This window comes from Chiloscyllium plagiosum, unplaced genomic scaffold (assembly GCF_037043375.1).
Source record: "Chiloscyllium plagiosum isolate Xiang-an unplaced genomic scaffold, Cpla_swu_hap1 HiC_scaffold_7, whole genome shotgun sequence".
In the NCBI taxonomy this organism is placed as follows: Eukaryota; Metazoa; Chordata; class Chondrichthyes; order Orectolobiformes; family Hemiscylliidae; genus Chiloscyllium; species Chiloscyllium plagiosum.
Genome location: NW_028270145.1, coordinates 67,918,934 through 67,942,833, shown reverse-complemented (window position 1 = coordinate 67,942,833; position 23,900 = coordinate 67,918,934). Strand labels below are relative to the sequence as shown.

General features: G+C 37.6%; 1 long non-coding RNA gene across 1 annotated transcript; it reads right to left on the bottom strand.

Moving 5' to 3' along the window:
* Positions 1–4,384: 4,384 nt before the first annotated feature.
* On the bottom strand, positions 4,385–21,083 carry LOC148149632 (uncharacterized). The gene is made up of 3 exons (XR_015757534.1): positions 20,951–21,083; positions 18,517–18,596; positions 4,385–4,681 (listed from the first exon to the last, which is right to left on the bottom strand). It is a non-coding gene; the product is annotated as an uncharacterized LOC148149632 (long non-coding RNA).
* Positions 21,084–23,900: the final 2,817 nt, after the last annotated feature.

Below are 23,900 nucleotides of genomic sequence, written 5' to 3'. Positions count from 1 at the left end.
TGACCAGAGTGGACATGGTGGGCTGAAGGGTCTTTTTCTGTGCTGTAGATCTCTTTGACTACATAAGACGATCATGGATGCTCAGCCATTGAGTATATAGAAGACAGAGATTTTGGTAGATATTAAAATACTGGAAAGAGTTAAGGAATGAAATGAATGATAATGCATGACAAGGAGGTTGAGGAATTGTATTGTATCAACTATGGCTTTAATGAATGAAGAAATAGATTTGAAGGGCCAAATAGCCTACACATGTCCTATTTCTCATGTTCTAACCATTTACTTGTCATGAAAAGCAGAGTTCATTAACACTTTAGAAACAGACATATCTGTTTGGACGTGAGAAGTGAAATCATGCTTGCAAACATCTAGCCCTGCTATTTAATTCGTTCTGTTAGCAAATCTTGCTGAATCATTCATTAATGTTTGGCTATTTGTTTTCAGAATAGTATACTATTAATTATTCCATGATGTTTGCTCTGGAAGTTCACAAATGAGTACTGAATAAAAGAACATTTTGAAATTTGTGACTACCATTTCGACTATTTTGAGATCAGTTCATTTAGACCTTGCAACTTGTTTTTCATTAATATCAGAATACTTTTAAATTTTTCAGCTTGTTTCAAATCTTTCGATCTCTTTGTCTTCTTTCCTTTATTTGCAAACTTGCATTCATTGTTGGAACCAGCTAAGAATAAAGAATGTAAAATTATTAGGAGCAAACATACTTCAAGATAAAATTGCTTTGTGACCATGAAGTTGCTGAGGGCTGTGAGAGGAATTTACCTTAGGTTGGCAATCCAAACTCTGTGAGACCCTTTTTAACTGCCCATCTGGCATGCACAAAGCAGTGTCAAAATTACATTGATCAATTATTGCTCTTCTTTGTGACGCGCTTTCTAGAATGAGGGGCTAGGTCAAAATAATGAGCTATCATAAGCCCATACATCAATATGAATTTGTGTTCTACGTGTTGCCATCTTGGTAGAGGCCTTTAGATGAACATAATAATGCGAAGAACATATGTGACAGAAAAGGAACACTGAGTAAGTTAAGGAGAAAGCAATAGGTGTATGGATCTGGGTGAAATTAATGAATGATAAGAGAGAAAAATTCTAAGGACTTCTTAAGACAAGTAGATGGAATGAGTAGTTGAGCTGTTTTTTGGTAAAATTCTAGTGGAGTGGTCATAATGGTTAAAAGGTTCAAATGATGGACAAAACACAAGGGATTAGGTATAGCATTCCTCCTTATAGCATGTTCAAGTCCCACAAAGTGGTAGTGAGGAAGTGCTATTCATTCTTTAGCTTTTTTTAATATTGCCAAATCAGATTACTACATCCAGACAGGAATTACGGAAAAAACGAGTGTGGAGTAAGGCCAGGGAGGGATTACAAATTTGGACAAGGACTGTGAAGCCACTTACGAAACACAGAAGGAATTTGGCAAAGATATGAGCAAGTGGACTGTTAACGAGTATAAAAGAGGGAATGGTGCTTTGGATCAGCTGAAGTTTGAAAGGTTTAGACAGGGAGATGAAAATTTAAGTCCTGGAGCAGTGAAGTTGTAGATGAAATTTTCATGTGGAATGTTAGTTGCAGAGGCAACATGATGGAACTGAAAGACAACCTTTGTTAAAAAAAAACTGGATGTCTTCTGCAAACTGTTTTAATACTTTAGTGGCAAAGAACATACACCTGAAAGGACAGCTAGCAAATTTGACAGAAAGCATGACAAAGAACAAACCAAATGTAATCATAAATTGTGACCTTTCTGGGCTATACTTCTTATGAAGTATAGATCTAAACTGCTGCTTAACGATTAGAAAAGGTTAAGAGAACATTTTAACAAGGGTGAGGTCTTTTGAGCACATACCCTATGTTTCTCATTTTCTTGTTGATGAGATGAATCTCCAAGGACATGCCCTTTTACCTGGCTAACTTTTTGTCTTAGGTTAATTATTGTACTGGAGATTTGCCAAAATAAAAGAAGTATTTCATCATGGTAGGTCTTGGAGGGGCCTTTGCAGCATCTATTTGGCAGATAGACTCGGCATTGCCCACAAAATATATTGCTCTGTTTTATAAAGGTGTAAGGGCCTGAAAAGGTTAATGCTGAGGAAATCTTAAGCACCATCTACTATGATGATACCACACACACTTAGTGGAAAAACAGCTAAGGATTTTGAAAGAGTAAGGCCTACCATTTTGATCTTGTTCTGTAGCATGTCTAAAAGTAAATTAACTTGTCTTTACCTTCTATCATATAACAAACTATGTTTTGTTTAAGGCAAGAGTTTCTTCTGACTTGACAACAAAGTGTTTTTCCATTGACGCATCACACTTAATAGGGTCTGTGGATTCCTACTAGTGAAGAGGATGGTGGCAACAAATCTACTGAAAACATGATGAGCAGTGGTGAAGATTCATCTTACAATGTGATGGCAGGCGGAGTAGAATCCATTTAGTTGTCTGTTATATACTGGTAGCCTGAAGATTCTTTTAGTCACAGCTTTAAGAAGTCTGTTTGTGTGGACAATCACTGGCTAGAAGAGCTGAACATTCAAGAACACAACACATGAGAAGCTCATGGCACGATTCAGCATTGCAGACCCGGTAAAAGATGTGCAGCAGCAAGATTGAGCTAGAAACTCCACGAAACTGGAACGCAAACACCAAATCAGTTATAGATTTCATCAGGCACTGATGATCTATAGAGATGCTCCCAAGGAAAGGTTCAGCTGGTGAGTAAGCAAACATTAGAGACTCCATGAACACAGTTCAATCCCTGGTGGCCATGGGAAAATCTTTCAAAGCACAGCACATTTATAAGTTGGAAATGCTGGAAGTGAGCAAAGTGCATGCAGCTCAGATGGAGTATCAATACCATAGCAGGTGGGCACCACAAGGTTCAGCTCTAACAAAAAAAATCAAGGCCACTGATAACATTTCAAATGTAGTTTCAAGAATATCACAAAAATTAATAATTAGAATAAATTCAAAGAATTAAGCTATAAAGAGGATACTTAAAATTATGAATGATTCGGAGATGCCGGTGTTGGACTGGGGTGTACAAAGTTAAAAATCACACTACACCAGGTTATTGTCCAACAGGTTTAATTGGAAGCACACTAACTAGCGTCGCTCCGAAAGCTAGTGTGCTTTCAATTAAACCTGTTGGACTATAACCTGGTGTTGTGTGATTTTTGAAATTATGAGGACCAACATCTAATTGAAGAAAAAAGTTAGGAGGCTATTGAAAAGACTGGAGATCCATTACTTAAATTGCAATAAATAGTGAGAAGCATTTATTTAAACTGCACACAGCAGGAATAATTCAGAGAAGAAACATTAAACAACAGGAATCATTATTTAAAGATGTAGATTATGAAAATCATTTAATATAAAATACAAAAGGATACATTTTATACAGCTGCAAAAAATGGGATTTATCCAGTTAAACCATAAAGAAAACAGATTTGTTTAATAAGTTTGCTACTGGAGAGTTTCATTCACAGAAAATGTGAAAAAGCCAGAATGTTTAATTTTACTTGTAAAGGTTGGGAATAGTCCAGTTTGACCCAAAGTCATGAGAACACATTGGAGTACAGGAGTATACAGTAGTGGCAAATTTTAAGCCTTTGAAGCCAGGTAAATATATGATCACATTAGGAAGACATGATACAAAAACAATATAACTTAACATTAGAGATGGTCCAAATAGAATACAGAATTGCAGATTTTAGAGAATTCATACAATACAGAATTGCTTCTAAACTAAATCAGAAGCTGAACAAATAAATACACATTTGTATACAATTGGGTGTATAGCTGCTGAATTTCTAGCTTGCCAAAGTCTAAAGCAAACAATAAATACTTTTGATGAAGTTCCAAAATCCTATGACAATTACTTTACCTCAGAGCAAATAAAATTCTTGATAGAGCAAGATTTACTAGAAGAGTTCAGCGAACGAGAGAAAGTAATAATTTTGGTAATTATCTGTACAGATTAGTGGAAAATGTTCCTATTGAGCTTTAAAATCAGAATTCAGAGAGAAATTGTTATTAAAAGCGCTAATGAGTTTTTGTCAGATTTAATACTTTTAAAAGGCCTGCCTCAAGAGAAAGCCTTTCAGATGGTGTGCGAAGCAGAGTCCAAAAACATAGCAGGGTAATCCTAATAGGTGAATATCACAGGAAATTAACAGAATCCATTCAGTTCCTAAGGTAAAAAGCTGCTAAAGACACATGTGAGTAACCAATATGGCAAGTAGGACAGACACCAGATATTAATAGTCATTGCCAATGCTGTAGAGAAAAAAACAATCACAGTCACATGTCCGACTATTGAAAACAATGTTTTATATGTCAAGCAACAGGTTACGTTCAGACAGTGTGCAGAAGTGGGACACAGCAACAGAGCAACAAGACATCAAAAAAGTACTCACATAAAGTTCATTAGGTTGAACAAGCTATAACAGCAGGAGAGCCAAAATTGTTGAAGAAAAGGCTAACAGAGGCACAGGTAAATTGTCCAAGAGTTATACTATTTAAGTTTAAAGATATAGTTGAAACTTTATTGCTGGAACAGCACAGCAGGTCAGGCAGCATCCAGGGAACAGGAGATTCGACGTTTCGGGCACAGGCCCTTCTTCCGGAATAAAGATATAGTGCAAGCAATTCTGTAATGCAAAGAACAGATGGTAGAAAACATAAATGAACTTTACTATCAAGAGTTCCCACTTTTGTGCATGAATGCATTTTTTGATTGGCGTCTTCTTCAGATGGAAGAAGTCTGACTATATCAAGAAAGCACTGGTGAAGGAACAGCAGACATGAAACAACAGGTCTGAGAATATTCATTTACTATATATCTGGTCATGGAATAACTAATTAAAGGACAACAGATAGAAGATTTCAAAGAGCTCCAAGTCACAGCAGGACACAAACAGAAGACAAAGGTTTAGAGATGTTGGCATTAGACATTCATTTAATTATAAGAATCAGCAAAGTTTGTGAGAAAACACAAGCAATCAAATAGCTAATGAGCAGCATGTCCCACTTGAGCTCATTGATGAATCTACAATTGAAGAAAGTCAGAATGTGACTCTGCTTAATGATCAAAAGTGATGGCAAATTCAACTCTAATGGCACACAAGTTTCTTTATCTTCCCATGAAAGAATACTCTGCACCTGTGACATAGATCAAGCAATCTTCAAGAAGTATGACTGAGGAAGTCAACACCTTGCTTTCCCCAATATTGCAATCTTCAAGACTGAATGAAAGTGTCAAGGTTAAGCAACAAGTACTTTAGCACAGATTTACTGGAAGTTTGAGAAAGAAAATCTATTCACACAGATTGAAGATGTGGTGCAAACAATTCCATTGAAATTTGCAGTGAGATCGGACAGCCAATATCCACAGATTCAGGACACAGAGAAAAGAAATTGCCTGGTCTACAGATCCAGGATTTTGCAAAAAAAGTGCTTATTTTGGCAAGAGATCTGTCCTCCATGAAGGAGGTTAATCAGGTTAAAGTCTCCAGATATAACGTTGGAGCGATTATCTTCTGCAGTGGGAAAGACATCTTTACTGATGGAAATTAAAGAGATAAAAGGTCTTCTAGTTCAATTGGACTTTCAGACCATACACTGTCAAGAGCAGAATCAGGTCAATAATCTTCTACTCAGTGATCAGCCAATTGTCCATGTCTAAACAGAATGCATTCTGAAAGAATAGTGAAAACCCCAGTCCACCTGAATCTGTGAAGTCAGAGACTTGAGAGGAGACTTGATGGGGTTAAAGGTAATAATGGTATAAATATTCATAACAGAAACAAAAGCTTAGGAAAGATGTTGTATAAGCGTATAAAGCTCTGAAAGGGTTCATCCTGAAGAATGCCCTGATTGCCACTCAGTATGATGCTGTTCTGTGGACTTGATCACAGAAAAGTTTAGGATGTTGAAGGAATGAAACCCACCATCTGGACTTTCTTCATAGTTTCTGTAAAAATATCTATCATGTTAATGTGGGTTCCATATATTTGCTGTTGTGCAATAAATTGCATCTGTTTAGGGCAAGAAACTATTCTCGTTTGATGACCAACTTTTTTTCTCTACTACATTAGATCAAGTCGGCCCTAGAAACTTATAGTAGGAAAGAGGATGGTGGCAATAAAACTATCATCAGTAGTTTGGATTCATGTCGCAACACTTTGGGTAAATCTTCTCCACTCTTTGAGTGCTTACACTAGCTTTGATTGCAGACATTAACTTTTCATTCATCTTTATTTACTATGATACATTGGATGCTTGGGTTAAACAGTCAATTGGGTTAAATACCCAATGTTTAAACAGTGCACATGTGGGAATCATAGTATAAGCACTGAATCAACATGCTATTATCACTCAAAGAGGGATGTTGTTCTGTGCCCCAACACCACTGGACCCAGAAATGTGGAGGAGAAGTATGCTGAGATTATAATACAGCATAGCACATCTCCATGCATCTTTCCACCCTTTGCCTGTTACAAATTTCCCTAAATAACTGAGAAACACAGAGAGCCCTGGCCCACATTCCAGGCAACATACTAGAAGTATATATTTGGAAATATCAGTACAAGGACAGATATTTCACAAAATAATCCTAAGGGCAGCTTGAAAAAGTTGGAGTAATTGTTTGTGAACAACAACGAACAATTACAGATTTATTATAGTCTAATTCATGCTCCACTAACTCTATTCAGAAAGTAATGATTAACTCTGCATTCCAAATTCTGAAAGCAGCAGAGTTCTCAGCAATAAAATTGTCCAGGAAAGAATTTCACAAGCATGAGAAGCACTATGTCTCCCTACTGTTATTTCTGCAGAACCTTTGGATTGATAATGAATGTTGACATACAGCTGCAATAGCTCTCGGATTCCTGAAATAAACATGCAGATCTGCTGTAAGTGCAGCAACTATGGTGATCCTTCCATCATGCAGAAAACTGACAGCTGAACCTTATCTCTTCGAGGATTTAAAGAGTTGGATACAGGCATGGAGACATCAATTGGCCATCCTCATAAAGTCCGTTATTCTGTTTGATTAAATGGAGGTCTGCAGCTAATGTCAAACAGTGCTGAAATGTTTCCGTTATTGTACAAATTGTAAACTTTGCAACATGAGGAGATGATGGAAAGCAGAACTATGCTTTAGTAAAAGTTCCACTCTTTTTACCAGTTTTCTAAGTTACCTTCCAAATGTTTATCCCAGCACACTGCAGGGTGTGATTTACACACTAGGGACGGAATATTTATAATTGAAGTGAATTCCAGCCCTTGAAGGGCAGTTACAATTAAGAACATTTTGGGGAACACGAGAAAAGTAAGAGTGAACATAAATAAAGGAGTAGCATTCATATACTTGTGAAAAAAAATCATGCTTTTGGGGTTCCTTAGCTATTAAAAAAAAATTGCACGGCTGGGAAGATATGATTCAGGTTACTTCAAGTGTGAACAAAATCTAAATGCAATTAGATTACAATTGAATAGAGATATCTAAATAAATTAAATTAATCGATCTGGGTTTAGGAATCAGTTGTGCAGACAAGCAATTCCTTATGAACGTGAACTTATTGATGCCTTGATTCAGAACCACTTAAAAGACCAAATGTGGACACTTTAACATTGTGATGATGCAATATCATTCCATATTCTCCCAAATTTTAGACATAAACAAATAAAAGACAAATTATATTGATCTAGGCTATTGTAGTTTCTGTTTTTAAATTTGTTTATAGTTGGAACTAAGATGGAAATATATTTTTTGAATGTTTGCATTTTCTAATTCAACTTAATACCAGGCAACTAAAGTGAAAATTACTGCTCAATACAAAACAAAGCCACAATTGGGAAATTGAAAGAGGTTTCCGGATATGAAAAATATATGGCAGATTAATCAGCAGTTAACATTTCATTGGAATATTTGTACAAAAGCAATGTATTTTTCTCATAAATATCCCCTATGCCGTTGACATAGCATGTCTGTTTTTTTGCGAGGCTTGCAACTGGTATCAGTGAAAGGACAAATTACCTTTGGTCTGACACACATCTACTCAGGGGATCCATTGCCTTAAACATTCCTTTCAAACAAAATCTATTGCTTAATTAAACTTTGCATATGCAAAATTTGAACCAATGTATCAGGAGGGAAGTTACTGCTTTGTTGTCCCTTTTTATGCTATACCTTTAATGAATATGTTGCCAAGACATATTGTAATTTGCATGTAATTAAAGCATTTCCTAAAGCACTCATAAGCTTTGATACTACTGTCATGGTTCATAAGTCATTTTTTGCATTGCAAATCTCATAAGATTAAATTTTGTTGAGTAAATTTTGCCGATTGGCAAGCAACGCATCTTACAATGAATAAAATTTTAATAAGAAATTTTGTGATTAAGAAAGATAAAGTCATTGTTATAATTAATGCATTTTTAAGGTGGCAAACTTAAATCAGTACCTAGGCACACTTTGGAACAATAACCATTTGCACTTTTTTGAAGATGTACATTTTCAGTCATATAACATGCACAGAATGAATTTATGTTTTGCGTTTCTACTGCAAAATGATAGATTTTGAGGATAATCATGTTAATTCAGCATTATCTATTGAAAGTCATAATTCTGATGTGTCCTTTAATTCTTAAATAAATATTTTGATGTAATTCGTAGAGTTATAATTCATGTTGTTAGTTACGAAAAACAGTTTCTATGCATGCCCTGACAGCTTAGAAAATGAGACCAATATTTAGTCTCCAAAAGCAAGCTGAATTCTAGATTCAATCTTCGTTTCTGCTGAATTCTTTACGATCACAGCTGGCCTAGTGGGAGAAGGGTCTCTTGATAAAGGAAAATAATATCTGTTGGTTTTCCCATTCCTGCATTTATCTTATAGTTTGTGTTGCAGAGGTACATTTGTAATTAGCAGGTGAGAGTAGAATTAACCTCAGCTATGATATTTCCTGAGTTGAAATATTCTCCTATCACACACTATAACTTTGAATAATTACAACTTGAATGAGGGCAATTGCTGGTTGTAAGTGGTGAGAAAAAGGTCTCAATTACTTTTTACTATGTATCCTTACTTGAAAGTAGTGATACAGTTCAACAGCTCCTTGGCAGCTCTTTGATACCTCTTAGTCCGAAACTAGGCCTCATTCCATGAAGCGAGGGAGTTGGAAACATCATTTGGGTACCCCGATGAATCTTTATGACCCAGGATGAGCGCTGATATGAAACAAACGTGTAAATGAAGGAGTAGTTCAAGTTGGTAACAGCAAGCAGTATAAGACTTGAGTCAGGAAGTGTATGCTGATTCTTCTGACTCCTCTGTGACTTTTTCTTCAAATCTCTAGTAGTCTACTTAAGGATCACTGTCAAACTGGTTTAGACTCAAAAGTAGTGGCATGTCCTGCCTAATTTTTCTCAGTTCATTACGATCCTCATCATTCTATTTTGGAGGCCAAACAACAGCTTCAAGCGAGTGCTGGGGGCACTCATAAGTCACTTGTCCCTGGTGTACTTGCATAAGAACTGGAGAGAGGAAATTGCCTCATGAAATTGGTCCATCCCCAAAATGTGTGATGGCACAATGTCCTCTATCATTATTGAATTCAATCCTGCCTTCATGAAATATTAGATATAAACTTTCCAGCATAGGTGACTGCAAAGCAATCAGAATAGATATTTTGGCTGATTCTTTTGCTTCCTTAGCTCAAATTGGGGTCAATTTTTGTTTTGCATTATGTCCTTTGCTGAAATCAGTTAATGCATAGATTAATGATTGTACCTAAGGCTTCTATTCTTAATTTCACCAATCCAATGCATTTACATATTGTTATATCCCAATCCAGTGTAATCTGCTTCCTGATCCAGATGAACACATGGAAATACTAAAAAAGTTGAAAAAAGCAACGCAAATTAGAAGAAAGAACTTCTGATAGACTCATCTGATTGTTGCAGAACCTTTATAAATACATTTTCAAAATGTACACAGAATTTACTATTCACAGTGTATCACCTAATAGAGTATTGGCCTAGTGCCCAGAAATTGATAATATTATATTTAAAGTATATTCCCGGCTTGAGTATAAAAATGAAAAGTTTAGTTCCTCTAAATCTGTAATCAAGCCATTGCTGAAAGGTGGAAAGTAGAATGGATTCATCTGGCATTGTCGTACACTATAGATAAAAGACCTAACTGTGAGAGGAAGAAAAATACACCACTTGAGGTAAATGGCTAATGAATTGTCCAGCAGGGTACCATGTCTGTTGAGCAAAATCATGAACAGAATATCTCTCAACAACAGAACTTATTTGCTTTTGCTGCCAACAGATTCATCACTGCCTGGGTAAATAGGAAAAAATACATTAATGTCATGGTAAACTGATAAAGAGAAGTGCCTCGATCCAGCATCTTCAATAGTGAAAGTCTTCAAGCATGTATTGATCTATGTTATATAAATCTTGTTTTCTGTCTACAGAAGTGAATCAGGACTGACCCATGAGGTTAACAAACATTGTAAAGTCTTTCAGCTGGGGCAGATGCCTATGTGCTTTACACATTGTACTTGACCAAGTCTCATCTTGTCATTTTACTGCCGAGAAGCTTAACTAATTGTTGGCGATCATAAGACAGTTTAATCAGTTCTTCTGATTGTGGTCTGTCTTTTTTTTCTTTAACAAATGCTGAAATCCATGTAGCGGAAAACAATCAACAGCGAATTAGTCAGCAGGAGGTTAGGTGCAGTTGGAACTTTATGTAATTGGCATGCAAAGTTTCTAACATAGCAACGCCGGACCTGATTAAGCTGATGTGATTTGTTTCGGTAAACTTTTACAAAGAGGGCTTTTCCCTTCTCATCTGCTTTCACGTCATACTGCGTTAACTTATGACTCTTTCCTTTTGTCAAAGAAATGGGCCCAACCTGACCCCAATTAAATTTATAAGCACTTCTCCAGTTTGGCACAAAAGGAAAAACTGTGAAAATGAAGTGCCTACAAGTAGAAGGGGTCAAGACAAGGACAGGCTGCCAAATTGCAGCAAGTATTGGGAAACTTACAAGCACTTATACTTTTGATCAAAATTAGGACTGCCCAAAATTCCTAACTATTGAAAGATGTTTCCTTCAAAAAAAAGTATTCTAACTGGTAATTCAAAACCCCAAGTCTCTCTCTCTTTCTCAGTCATTAAGCAATCAAGCATTAATTATTATTTTATTCATCGACAAGGCATGGCTTTTCTTCAACACTGAAAGCTTTGTTTAGAAGCGTGGAAAGAACGAGTGCAGGGAGCACAGATTTCAATTTGGCTTTCAAACTGATTAAAATTGTTTCAAATAGATTCTAAATTAGGAAACAATTACAGTCTTCGGAGATTGCTTTTCTAGCATTTTTTGTAGTGTAGGTTTAACCCCATAATTAGTTCCTTCTGGTTTGCTTCTTTTCAGAATCATATAATACATATTCTAGCAAGCGTAACTGCTAGTTCAGATTGCAGAGGCAAGTCTGTTTACTAATAACTTCAGATAAGCTCAACTTCCAGGTTTTTAAATTCAATTGATCATTTCAGAAACTGAAACTACTTGTGCAGATGTAATTTGGCTCTTTCTGTACACAGATAACACCCAAGTTGAAGTGAAGCCATGATTATGAAATTCATCTAAGTACATGTTGAACTTATATTCTAGCTTTTTAGATCTGTCGAGCAATGCAAAATCTTTTATAAAATAAAACGTGGTCTCCATCTAAATTCATTTTGCTCAATTCTTTTAATGAGGTTATTTGTATTATGTTGCATTAACCTATTTAGGGAAAGGACTCTGCAGACACACACTGATTACTAACAGATTTATTCTGAAGAAATTCAACTTCTAAGGAAAAAGTTTTTAATAAAAAAATGCTGCTGTTTTGTGTTCCTCAAGCTGCTAATTTATGCATCCTCAACATAACCTTAGACTGATATTTTACTTGATGGCTGATATAGTTGAAGCTTTAGGAATAGTGCGTATGCTGTTGGAACATCAATAAAATCTCAGGGCAAATTATTTCAAGTAGTTAGTTTTCATATTGGTATGTCATACAAAGAGCTGGCTTTCCTTTGGGAAAATTTGGAACTGGTTGGATATGTTGCCCATCTACACTTAATATGCTAGGAATGGCAGTGACTTCACTGACGACATTGCAGTGGATATTTTTCCTTGTGTTTTCTTCAATCACCTGATCAGATGCCAGTGCTGAAAACTCCACTAATGACTGTCTCTCATGCATCAGTGCACCTACTAATGAGCTGACAGGAAAGGCTGTGCAAGGCAATGCTGAAGTAGAACAGGAATGTGAGAAGTCTGAGCCATCGCTTTCCTGCTGTGATCCCTGCCTTTATTTTAACAGGGAGCTATAGCTCAGCACTCCTAATGAGCATGTTATATTGTACGCCCAAGAGTACAGGCGGCAGATAATCCACTTGTCTGCATTCAGATGCCGAACCCAAGACCTGACAGTGATTTCACAGAGGATGGTAGGGCCCTGGGGAGTGTTGCCGAACAAAGGGACCCAGGGGTGCAGGTGCATAGTATGTTAAAAGTGGAGTCAGAGGTAGACAAGGTGGTGAAGAAGGTGTTTGGCGTTTACCTTCATTGGTCAGTGCATTGAGTACAGGTGTTGGGAGGTCATGTTGTGGCTGTACAGGACATTGGTTAGGCCATGTTTAGAACACTGTTCAATTCTGTTCTCCCTGTTATAGGAAAGATATTGTTAAACTTGAAAGCGTTTACAAAAGATTTACAAGGATGTTGCCAGGATTGGAGGTTTTGAGCTACAGGAAAATAGCTGGGGCTATTTCCTCTTGAGCATTGGAGGCTGAGGGGGTAACCTTATAGAGGTTTATAAAATCATAAGGGGCAAGGATAGGATGAATAATCAAAGTTTTTTTTCACAGGAGCCCAAAAAGAGAGGGCATGGATTTAAGATGAGAGGAGGAAGATTTAAAAGGGACCTGAGGAATGAATAGGAAGGGTTTAGAGGGATAGAGGCCAAATGCTGGCAAATGGGACTAGATTAATTTAGCATATCTGGTTGGCATGGATGAGTTGGACTGAAGGGTCTGTATCTGTGCTGTATAGATGAATGGCTTATTATGATTATCACTCTATACAGAGGATCCTGAATCACATTTTATTACCTGGCGCCACCTGGTGACTGACAAGCTGCAGTCTCTGATGGTTTTCTGTGCCCATCTGCTCTCCCAGACGCTGATGATAATGCGAATGGAGTCTGCACATCACATTATTGCACCACACCTGTTCCTACATATCCCCTCTACACAATAGTCATTCCATCTGTCAAAAACTACTGGAGTATCTCCCTTGCTAGTTCAGCATCTCTACATCATGCATGTCAAACATCTCTGGGGAGTGAGCATAGTGACTAAGACTTTTTCTTCAATCTTAACCTCTCCTAAGGAAGGGGAAGTATTTGAATTTGCTTCCCCATCCTAAAGACAAAGATGATATTGTTCAGATTTTTAGAAAAATACTATCAGTCACGTGTGTAGCACAAATGTATAGACCAAGGTATTTGCAAAAGAAAACATTATTTTCAGCAGTGAATCTTTTCTAAGTATAATGATCATGTCTCAAAAGAAAAAACCTCTGGGAATGGAGAATTTCCATTCAAAATTATTAATAAAGACCATACTCTGCAGATGAGCAGTTGAGGAGCTACTACTTCAGTCTTAAATTAATAAAAGATTGTTAATTAATAATCAGTTCAGTGGCACATCATTTTTTGTTGCTAAATCCTTTCTCTAGAATGGAATAGAATAAACAACATTAAATATGTGTTTATCCATTATTAATGAAACAAAATCTTCAGCTGAAATTGTTCATGTTTTCGACTTTGGTACTATTGTGGTCAAACAATGCCCAACAAGAATTGTTAAAGATAGAATTAAGCTAAATGAAGAGGAACTTAATGTTGCTAAAAACATTAATAAGCCTATGCATTGATAAAAACTTAGAAAGTCAGTAATTGATGACAAACAGTTTGATGACAAAAGAAAAAAAAACACAAAATGAGAATAAATCAGCAAGAAACAAAATAAAAAGTTGTAAACGCCTGTATAGAATGAAAAAGAGAGAGATTAGCAAAATTAAATGGGATTTTATTATGGGAAGTACAAAAACGACAGAGCTTGTAAACTAATACTTGACCCCCTCACAGAAAGGAAATCTGACAGCACATCAAGAAACCAACACATTTCAACAGTGTGTCAGACAATCAGCTGTTACATTTGCATCTGACTTCCACATCTCGCCATCAATTACAGCAGGTAGATATGATGAAGGCCTACATCCACCAGTTTTGACTCCAATCTTTAAAGACACCTTGCAAAGGTCGAAACTGAGTCATTGTAGAAGTGTTATGACAAAGTCAGGAACTGCAGAGATGGAATCTAACATGACAAGGCATTAGCATTCATCCCTTACACCCAGCGGCATTGTGTCCAGGGATAGGTAAGAGTGCACAGAGCTCTAATGTTACCCATATGGGAGAAATAAGATAACCTCAGAGAACAAGCAGATTAATAACAAGATTGTGCTTTCTTGTGCTGCAAGTAGTTCAGTGATCAATGTAAAGTCGCTCATTCTATCTTACACAGTATTCTCTTGCATTTACATCTCATATCAACACGCCTCACAGGTCCACTCAACTCTCTCTCTCTCTCTCTCTCTCCCTCTCTCTCTATCTCTTTATCTCTACCTTGTGGAAACTCCTCACCTTTCCAATCTAACCAGTCACCACTGACGCCCTTATTTTCTAACAATGACACACATTGAACTTCCACAAAATAAGCCATTCATCCTTTCAAAATATTTTTCTTATATTCATAAGTCTTTTCTTCTCTCCTTACAGGAGGAGACAACGTAGAACATCATGGAAAGACTGAGAAGCAAAGGTGACCCTTGAGTCATCTAAACCTTTTCAGCTGTGGAGCACGAGACAATAGCAATAAATTGGGTCTCAGCAAGTATAGCCAATAGTGATGGAGAGATGCACATCTCCCAAATATCTGGTGACACAATTAAATAATACACAACCATATGACTTATAACACTGACTCATGTTGACTTGATGTAAGCAGTCACTGACATATGGAGATCTACACAATGATGGCTCAGCACTTGCTCACCTTGTCAGTTCTACTTCACATTTTTTGTTCCCCACAGGTCTGACAAGCATCCCTTAGGAGATGGTGCTTGAGAAGAATGCAAACCTCTTAGACAAAGATACCTATACTGAAGATGGGCCATCACATGACCCGTGTGCACCTTCCAGCAATGTAAATCACTTTGTGGGTCTGCAAACCATGTAGTTAGGCTGACAGATGGTGAACACACACATTGCAAGTGAAGCAGGGACAGTATGCTGAGGTGACAGGATGCTCTAGGATCTGCTTAGCTGGATGCAAATGTTGACCCTTGGGGCCTTGAGCAGGGTGACAATGCTGTTGCTCTGGGAAAGAGCCTTATGAAATCAGATTCCCAATCCATAAATTATTCCACCATTCTTCCAGAGACTAAGTGAACAAAGGTCCAGAGTAAAAGATGCACTTAAAGACATTAGTGGTTGTGACAGTGTACTGGATGACAAATCCCAAGGACCTGATGACCTTTCAAAAGAGGTGGCTACAAAGACAGAGAGGACACAGTGGTTTGATTATCCAGCATTCCCTAGATTCTAGAATAGACCCCTGGATTAGAAGACAGCAAAATCTAACACTGCTATTCAACAAAGGAAAGAAAATAGAAAGGGAATTAAGAGTGAGTTAGCCTAATATCAATAGTAGGGAAAGTGTTGAAATTTATTATTAAGACTAAAGTAACAGAACACTTATGGAATTATATTATTGGATATAGCCAACACATACTTTTGGAAGAGGTATTGTATTTTAAAATTTGAAGGATTTCAAAGTGGAAGATTGTCAGTAGTTAAGGGGACACCAATGGTTATAGTGTATTTGGATTTTTGAAGTGCATGCAATAACTTGTTACACAAGAGGTCATTACACAACATTATGGATTGAGGGTAATAACTCATCATGGATTGAACAACTTGGTCTCCACAGCCTTCTGCAGCACTGAGGCTAATACCAGGAGGGTAGTCCCTCCATCCTGGAGACAGTGCACCAAGAAGACAAAGGATCTTAGGAGGGTAGAAAAGATAGGAGATTTCCCAGCAGTCCCCTGCTCAGCATCCACCAAGACATTACAATTTGCTCTGCTCTCCTCCCTCTCTCTCCAGATACCCTTCATCCCAGCTAAGACAAATGTTCACCCAGATCTTATTATCCTCTCTCATCCATACCTTTTTCAACTTTTAGAAGCTAGGACCTCTGTTTTATGTTGACTTTCATGCCCCTGTCTACCAGCTTGAAAGTTGAGAGCGAGCTCACACCAATCTACTTGGCAAGTTCCACACTGTTTAATAAAGGACTTTGAGGCAAGACTGTAGTTTCATTAGGGAGAGATGCTGGCTGATCAAACATGCAGCTGTCCTCTAATCCCAGCAATGCCACCAGGAATGCCGGCCAATGCTGGAACTGCAATAAGTCCTCAAAGGAAGCATGCTGCAATTTAACTGGATTTGAAAGAATGTTTTATGTTCCTCTGGTGTCAGGTTTCCAGCCCTGACTGCGAGGTGCGTGTGGATTGAGATGGGTGGAGGGCTGGGTTGGACAGGGTAAGGTGGGGGAGGGATTGTGAAAGGGGAAATGCAGGTGCAGAATAATTGGCAAATGAGGCAAGGAAATGAATGACTTCTCTTTTCCTGGTCACAAATTTGCCAAATTTTTTAAGCGGGCTGGGCATTTAGTGCTGGTCTTCCTGACCATGGGTAAAAGCCCAGTGGCAGTGGAGGAAGACTCTTCACAGGCCATTAATTTTGGTCACATGGATCTCAATTGGCCCATGGGTGAGTGGGCCATCTGATGCCTCTACTGTCTCAAATAAAATGTGGACGGTTTGTGTTAGATGCATAAGAGCAGAATTGCTGGCATGGTCCCCAAGTTTACAACACCAATCCATCTATTTGCCATGTTATCCCTGAAGGGCTATTGATGCTTCCTTTATCATATATAGAATGTTCATTTCCAATTACTTTTTATTAAACTCTAATAATTATTAGGCTCTGCATAAATGTCACATCAAATCAGGTAATGGGCAAGCACTGATAATACTTGCACTACTATTTAGTGTGAAACCTAACCAAAAACACTACACAATATAAATGTTGATTGTTGGAATAACGGCTACCAGAAACAATTACATGGCAGTAGATTCATCTTAAAATTCTCAGTTTTACATGTTTTATATTATGTTATAATCATTCCCAGATGTTCCTTAAATAACCTTACATTAACAAGCATTTTTTTATCTTGCATTATCTACGATGTAAAAGGAACACATTAAATATTTCCTAAAGAAATGCTTATAAAGATTGCTATTGCAAGAAGATGAAGACAAATAAACTATTAATGTATAGTATCAATGTATGCACCCCTCTGACCCTCACCAAACATCCCCACCCCCAATCCCTGCCACAACTGATATTGTATTGAGATCCTGATTTAGTGTAAGTGATAGGGTCAGAGTTCATGAACCCCCACCATTCTGTTAGTCATATTCATTGGCTGTGGATGTCAAGAACTGGCAGGAGTAGGCTTGACCTTGAAGGGCAATTTCATCCTAAAAGAAGCTCTTAAAATTTAGATCTCAGGGTATCATGTTTAACAAGGCGCTGCCTCAGTTCCTGGCCAGATGACCAGTACAGAACTGCAGATGGCATAGCATGTAACATAGCTGTCGTGTGACACTAAGGACTCAGTGCTAGCCTGCTTCAAAGGGCAGCGAGGTTCAACAAAAGGTCAAATCCTGCCACTACAATCCTGATAGTCTGCAACAGCACAGGACAAATAGCAGAAATACGTATTTGTCCTGCAACTGAGCTGGGTATTTAAATAGGCAATCAGGAGTATGTTAATGAATCACTGAATGGAAGACGTACTGCTGGTTCGTTACTATCTGGAACATACATTTATACAAGGAGACATGCCATAGGATAACATTTTTTATCATCTTCCTGATAAAGCTTTTGAATAAATGTGAACAAAGGATGAAATGGGAATAAAAACAATTAGAATTTTCAAATGTGACAGAGACAATTTGAAATAATTAAAGCCAAAGTGAAGGCAAAATTGCATTAAAACAACAGAATAATAGAGTTGGTACAGTTTAGGGTTCATAATAGTAAAAGCAGAAAAACAGGGATACAGTCAACAATTATACTACTGGTTGATTGACAACTTCTTTTAATTAAAGGTTTAAAGCAAAAAGTTACTAAAAAGGTTTTGAGGAGAAGAAGTTGTTATTCATCTTTTCACAATATTTTAAATCAGATATGATATGGAATTCTACATACCTTGATAAGCATTTTTGCAGAGCTTTCCCTGGCTGTCACAATGGGATTGTTACCTGACAGTGTAAATCAAGTGTTGTTAGCTGTAAATCAAATATATAGATGGTGATTACCTGATGAAGGAGCATCGCTCCGAAGGCTAGTGTGCTTCCAATTAAACCTGTTGGGCTATAACCTGCTGTTGTGTGATTTTTAACTTTGCACACCCCAGTCCAACACCGGCATCTCCAAATCACGATCCCAGATCAGTACCTGCTACTATCACTGCTTAATAATAACTACCAAATTGCTCGAAGTATTGGATGACCATCACAAACAATTTATATCAGATACATTGTGCAGTTCTTTAAAAGATAATTTAAAAGATTGCACATTAGGCTATTTGTTATTAGTATTTTACTGTTAATTCTGCTGGATGAAATGTTGTAGAATTAAATGGTCTAAAAGGAATTTGTCATATCCAGTAAAGACAACAAGATTAATTAAGGATAATCTTTTTGCTTTGCATTAATAAATCAACCGCAAAACTTGGCCATTTACACCAATCCACAGTCAAATGAAATTCAAGACATTTGTTTGGAATAAGTGACAATTGCTTTGACAGTTTCACATGAATGGATTGAGAAATTAAATAGTTTTTAAAATGCTTTCAAAATATATTTGGCGATAGTTAACTTGGTAAAATTGATTAACACCTTTGGGAAGGTCAGCACTGGCTGTAAAATAGTCAGGCAAGGTTGTGGGATGGAGAGGGATGGGTGGAAAGAAGTGCTGGACCCCCAGCTTGCTGCTACTGATATTTGACCAGTGGCAGGTGGGCCCTATCCTGTATAGCAGTCTCCTACTGGGCTTGGCATAGAGTGGGACCCTCCTACTTGGACACTATTTGGCACAGAAAGGGTGTCATCCACTTGCCTGCACTCATCAATTCTTCACCTTTACTGGTCCCTGTTGTAAACTCACCACCCATCCCAGATACTTGTACTTGAGTGAGGAGATAGTGTCCTCACACACCTGTTGGCACTGCTGAACTGATACCTTCAGACTGACTGGCCATCCCTCTTAAGGAATGGCAACCTTGATTACATCTAGAGTCATAGAGTCATAGAGATGTACAGCATGAAAACAGACCCTTTGGTCCAACCCGTCCATGCCGACCAGATATCCCCCAACCCAATCTAGTCCCACCTGCCAGCACCCGGCCCATATCCCTCCAAACCCTTCCTATTCATATACCCATCCAAATGCCTCTAGTCACCAGACCCCTACTTAATGTGGGCGCAGGCCCCACAAACTGCTGAGATGGGGCTATCCCTGGATTTCTAGCCTAGTATTAACCCCCCCATCCACTCACCCCACCCCACCTCAGCTCACCAATGTCAAAATTCCAGACATAACATGAATTCTCCACCACTTGTCAGTAATTGGATGCCTGATTTTTAAGTTATTGAAAACCATTTTTAAACAAGACACCAAAATATTTTCGTGTTTTCTGAGGTCACAGAAATGTTAACCTGAATTTATTTCACAAGCTCCCAGGAGCTGCTTTTACCTGCTAAGTGTTGTTTCCTGTTTTTTAATTTCAGATTTTCATCATCTGTGGGAATCTGCTTTTCAAACAGTACTTTGTAGCTCGATTGGATCACTGCACTCAGTTCCTTATAAATTGGGAGAATATCATACAAAGCTTTTGAAAACAAACCTACAACTGAAGGCAGAAGTTGCATGTTAAGCTTTGGAGCCTCTTTGAAGATGTGGGTATGAGAACAAATTGTAAAGATCTTCCACTAAATCTGGAATCTTTTGGTGTACAGTGTCTATTAAACTAGTTCAAAGGATCGTGGAATCTTGTGCTGTATCAAATGCAACTTGCTCTTAGAATTCTGCAACCTCTGGGCCAGTTATGTTCATCTCAGAAGAATGATACAGTGCAATGGAATGGCATCTTGGAACTGGGAAGTTCAACATTGAGTAAAATGTTTGCACGTATTGCAGAGGGTTAATAAATAACACGTCATGCAAGTGCAGCAGAGCCTTAGAGACTTAAAAATGCCACTGTCTCAAAAACATACACACATAATTGTAATTTGGGTTTGCACTTTGAAAGATTGTTATTGATTATCTTGTACCCAGCTCAATTTAACTTGGATAGGAGGAGACAGAAAAATCGGTCTGAATTAAAGCGGTAACTCAAAGAATCCTATTCATTTCAGGGCAAGTTTGTATTAAAAAAAAAGATGCCAGTATGATTCTGACGATATGGTTAATCCTAATGATTAAAATATAATCAATTCCTGATTAAAATGTTCAGTTTGCATTTAAAGGGAAGTGTAAAGTGGTAATAGCTGTTCAAAAGGCTGTCCAATAATGCAACAGTGAATGCCACTCCAAATGTGTAAGTTGCCTTTGTAAAATAAAATCAAGCCGCTGTTTCTACCTGTGATTTCTGGTCTCCTTCTCTCCAGGACTGATCCAGTAGTGTCATTGACGGGGGAAACACGTTCATCCTGGAAGCAGTGTCATTCACCTAATGAGGCTTTCTCTTAAAAAACAAATTCAGATCAGTTGTGGACCCAATCTGGAGCTGCTCTACCTAAGAGGTAAAATACATAAAAGATCGGTTACTACTGTGTAAGGTGGGAGAGGGACAGGGTTGATTAGATGGGCTACTGATGTTGGAGAAGGATGGTTGGGAAACAGGAGTGGTAAATAGTGCATTGGCATTTTGCATACCCCACTAGTCCATTACTACATTAAAAACTGATTGTAAATGACCCTCTTTTTTGGGGAGAATACCAAGCATTTAGTTAGTGTTTACAGTCACTTGATATAGTGACTATAGTTATCTGGTGTAGACTTTTTCTCATTTGATGCTGCATTCCTATTGTTAGGAAATGGTGAGGTAGTTATTGTTTTAAGCTTTCCTATTACTTAATACGTTTTTTATTAAATATGACTGCTTATTAAGTACATTCTACAAATAAGGAAATCTAAGTCAATATATTATTGTTACCATAGTTTAAATACTAATGAGAAGGAAATGAAAGGCTTTGAGTTGAATATTGTTCTGAATTAAAAATAATCATTTTCTTGTCTGACAAATCACAATGACATTTCATCAACTAATGCAATCTAAATTAAAAATAAAACAGTAGTTTTCTATTAAGACAGTGGTGCCATCTTGTGGAGTTTCTAGGAAGTGCATGGCAGGACATGATGAAATTTTGGCATTGATTACAATGTATTTTAATTTTAAAAGTAGCCCTTATTAATCTTTTTATTATTTAAGCACCAAAATGTCACATGTTATTGGTATTGAGTTCATTATTGGGGTGTTGAAAATTATAATATAAATCTGTGGTTTGTCTGCATTCTTCAGATTGATTCTCATTCCTGCAGTATTGCCACTGTGTTTGCAAAGGACCTTTCCAGCTCATTAGTAAATCCAGCTTGATTGCTTGATTTTCTCTCCAGTGCTAATAATGGCCTGATACAATATCAGCATGGAGTGGATGCCTGATTGACTCTGCAGGAAGGTAGAAAGCGATGTCATATTGAGTACATACCTAGTAAACATGTGGTGATTTGAGGGTAATTGTGTCAAATAGCTTCATTTTACCTCAACTGTGAATTTTTATTTGCTGTAAATTTGCAGTTGATTCATAGTAATATGCCTAATATAAATGGTTCAGTTATTGGCCTCAATTTTTATGTTAGGTTGGATTCTGAATAGGGAGAAGGGATGGTGGTGTTTGGGTTATAAGAATATCTTTTGCAATACCCAGAAATAAGTAATTGGTGCTGACTTCTGAGTTCATCGCTGATTGAGGTAATGGATGTTGACATCTGCTTTTTTTCCCTCAAAGCTGCACATCAGTTGTGCTGCACACCAGTTAGATGTGATCTGCACTCCACAATTCAAAAGACTGATGCAGAAATGATATTTGGAGAAGCAGGAGGTGTTGAAAGTGGATACATAATTATCAAGAACAAGATTCAGGTTCATTGATGCTTCTGTTGAATCACTGCTGGCCTCAGTCAGGAGCAGGAAGAATATACTTTGTCCTAACAATGGGAAGAAGAAACCTGAACCTCCCAGCAATACCTCACTGTTGGAAATAACTTGGAAGTTGAGCACAAAGCATTGTGCGTTGGCTACAGTGATATAAATTATTGACTGCTCTAACCAGGACAAAAAAAAGTTAGTGCATTAAAAGCAGAAAGTGCTGGAGAACTCAGCATGTCTGGCAGCATCTGTGGAGAAAGAAGTAGAGTTAGCATTTCATGTCCATTATGTCTCATCTGTGGAGAAAGAAGCAGAGTTTGCATCACATGTCCATTATGTCTCATCTGTGGAGAAAGAAGCAGAGTTTGCATCACATGTCCATTATGGCCCTCGTTTGCTGTTTAGAAGAATCATATTGGAATCAAAATGTTAACTCTATTTTGTCAAAGCTTTTCATCTTGTACACATCTTTGTGAAAATACAAATTCAAGAGATAAATACAACATTTACACTGCATGAGGGAAGAGTACTGATTAGTTGGCAAGAGAACTCAAATTGGTAGAGATGTTGTCATGTAAAATGAACCTATTACTGCTGATTGACAATGAGCAGCCAGACTTTGTTGAAATTTTAAATCAGACAAGTTGAATCTGTTGATCACAATATTGTTCAGAGAAATGAACCAAGGAATGGCTGTCTAGATTAGAGTGGTGCTGGAAAAGCACAGCAGGTCAGGCAGCATCCGAGGAGCAGAAAAATCGGCGTTTCAGGCAAAAGCCCTTCATCCTGATGAAGGGCTTTTGCCTGAAATGTCAATTTTCCTGCTCCTCGGATGCTGCCTGACCTGCTGTGCTTTTTCAGCACCACTCTAATCTAGATTCTGGTTTCCAGCATCTGCAGTCCTTGTTTTTACCCAGGGAATGGCTGTCACCTATTTTGCTTTGTTGAAGTGGATGCAGTTATTTTATTTATGCTTGTGATTTCTGCTTATAAAGAACTGTTGCCTGTGTATTAATATATACGGCTTCCAGTACATACATACTGTGAGCTCAACTGACAAATCTAAATTTGTCTTCAGCTTAATTTCTTGAACATTCAAAACGTGTCCACTTATACAGTGAAGATTCCTTCACTTTTATGAAGACCAAACAGGAATTCTATATTGATAACAATGCAGTATCCATGCATTTGTTTGACATTTCTAACTGATTCACCAATATATACCTTGCAAAGAATCCTCAAATGAAGGGTAGGAAAAAAGGGAGACTGAGATAATCTACAGATTTCATATGCAGAGCTCAGTTGGCTGAACATGCCAAAAACATGGATTAAATTCCTATACTGGCTGACGTAACTGTGAAGGATTCTGCTTCTCAACCTC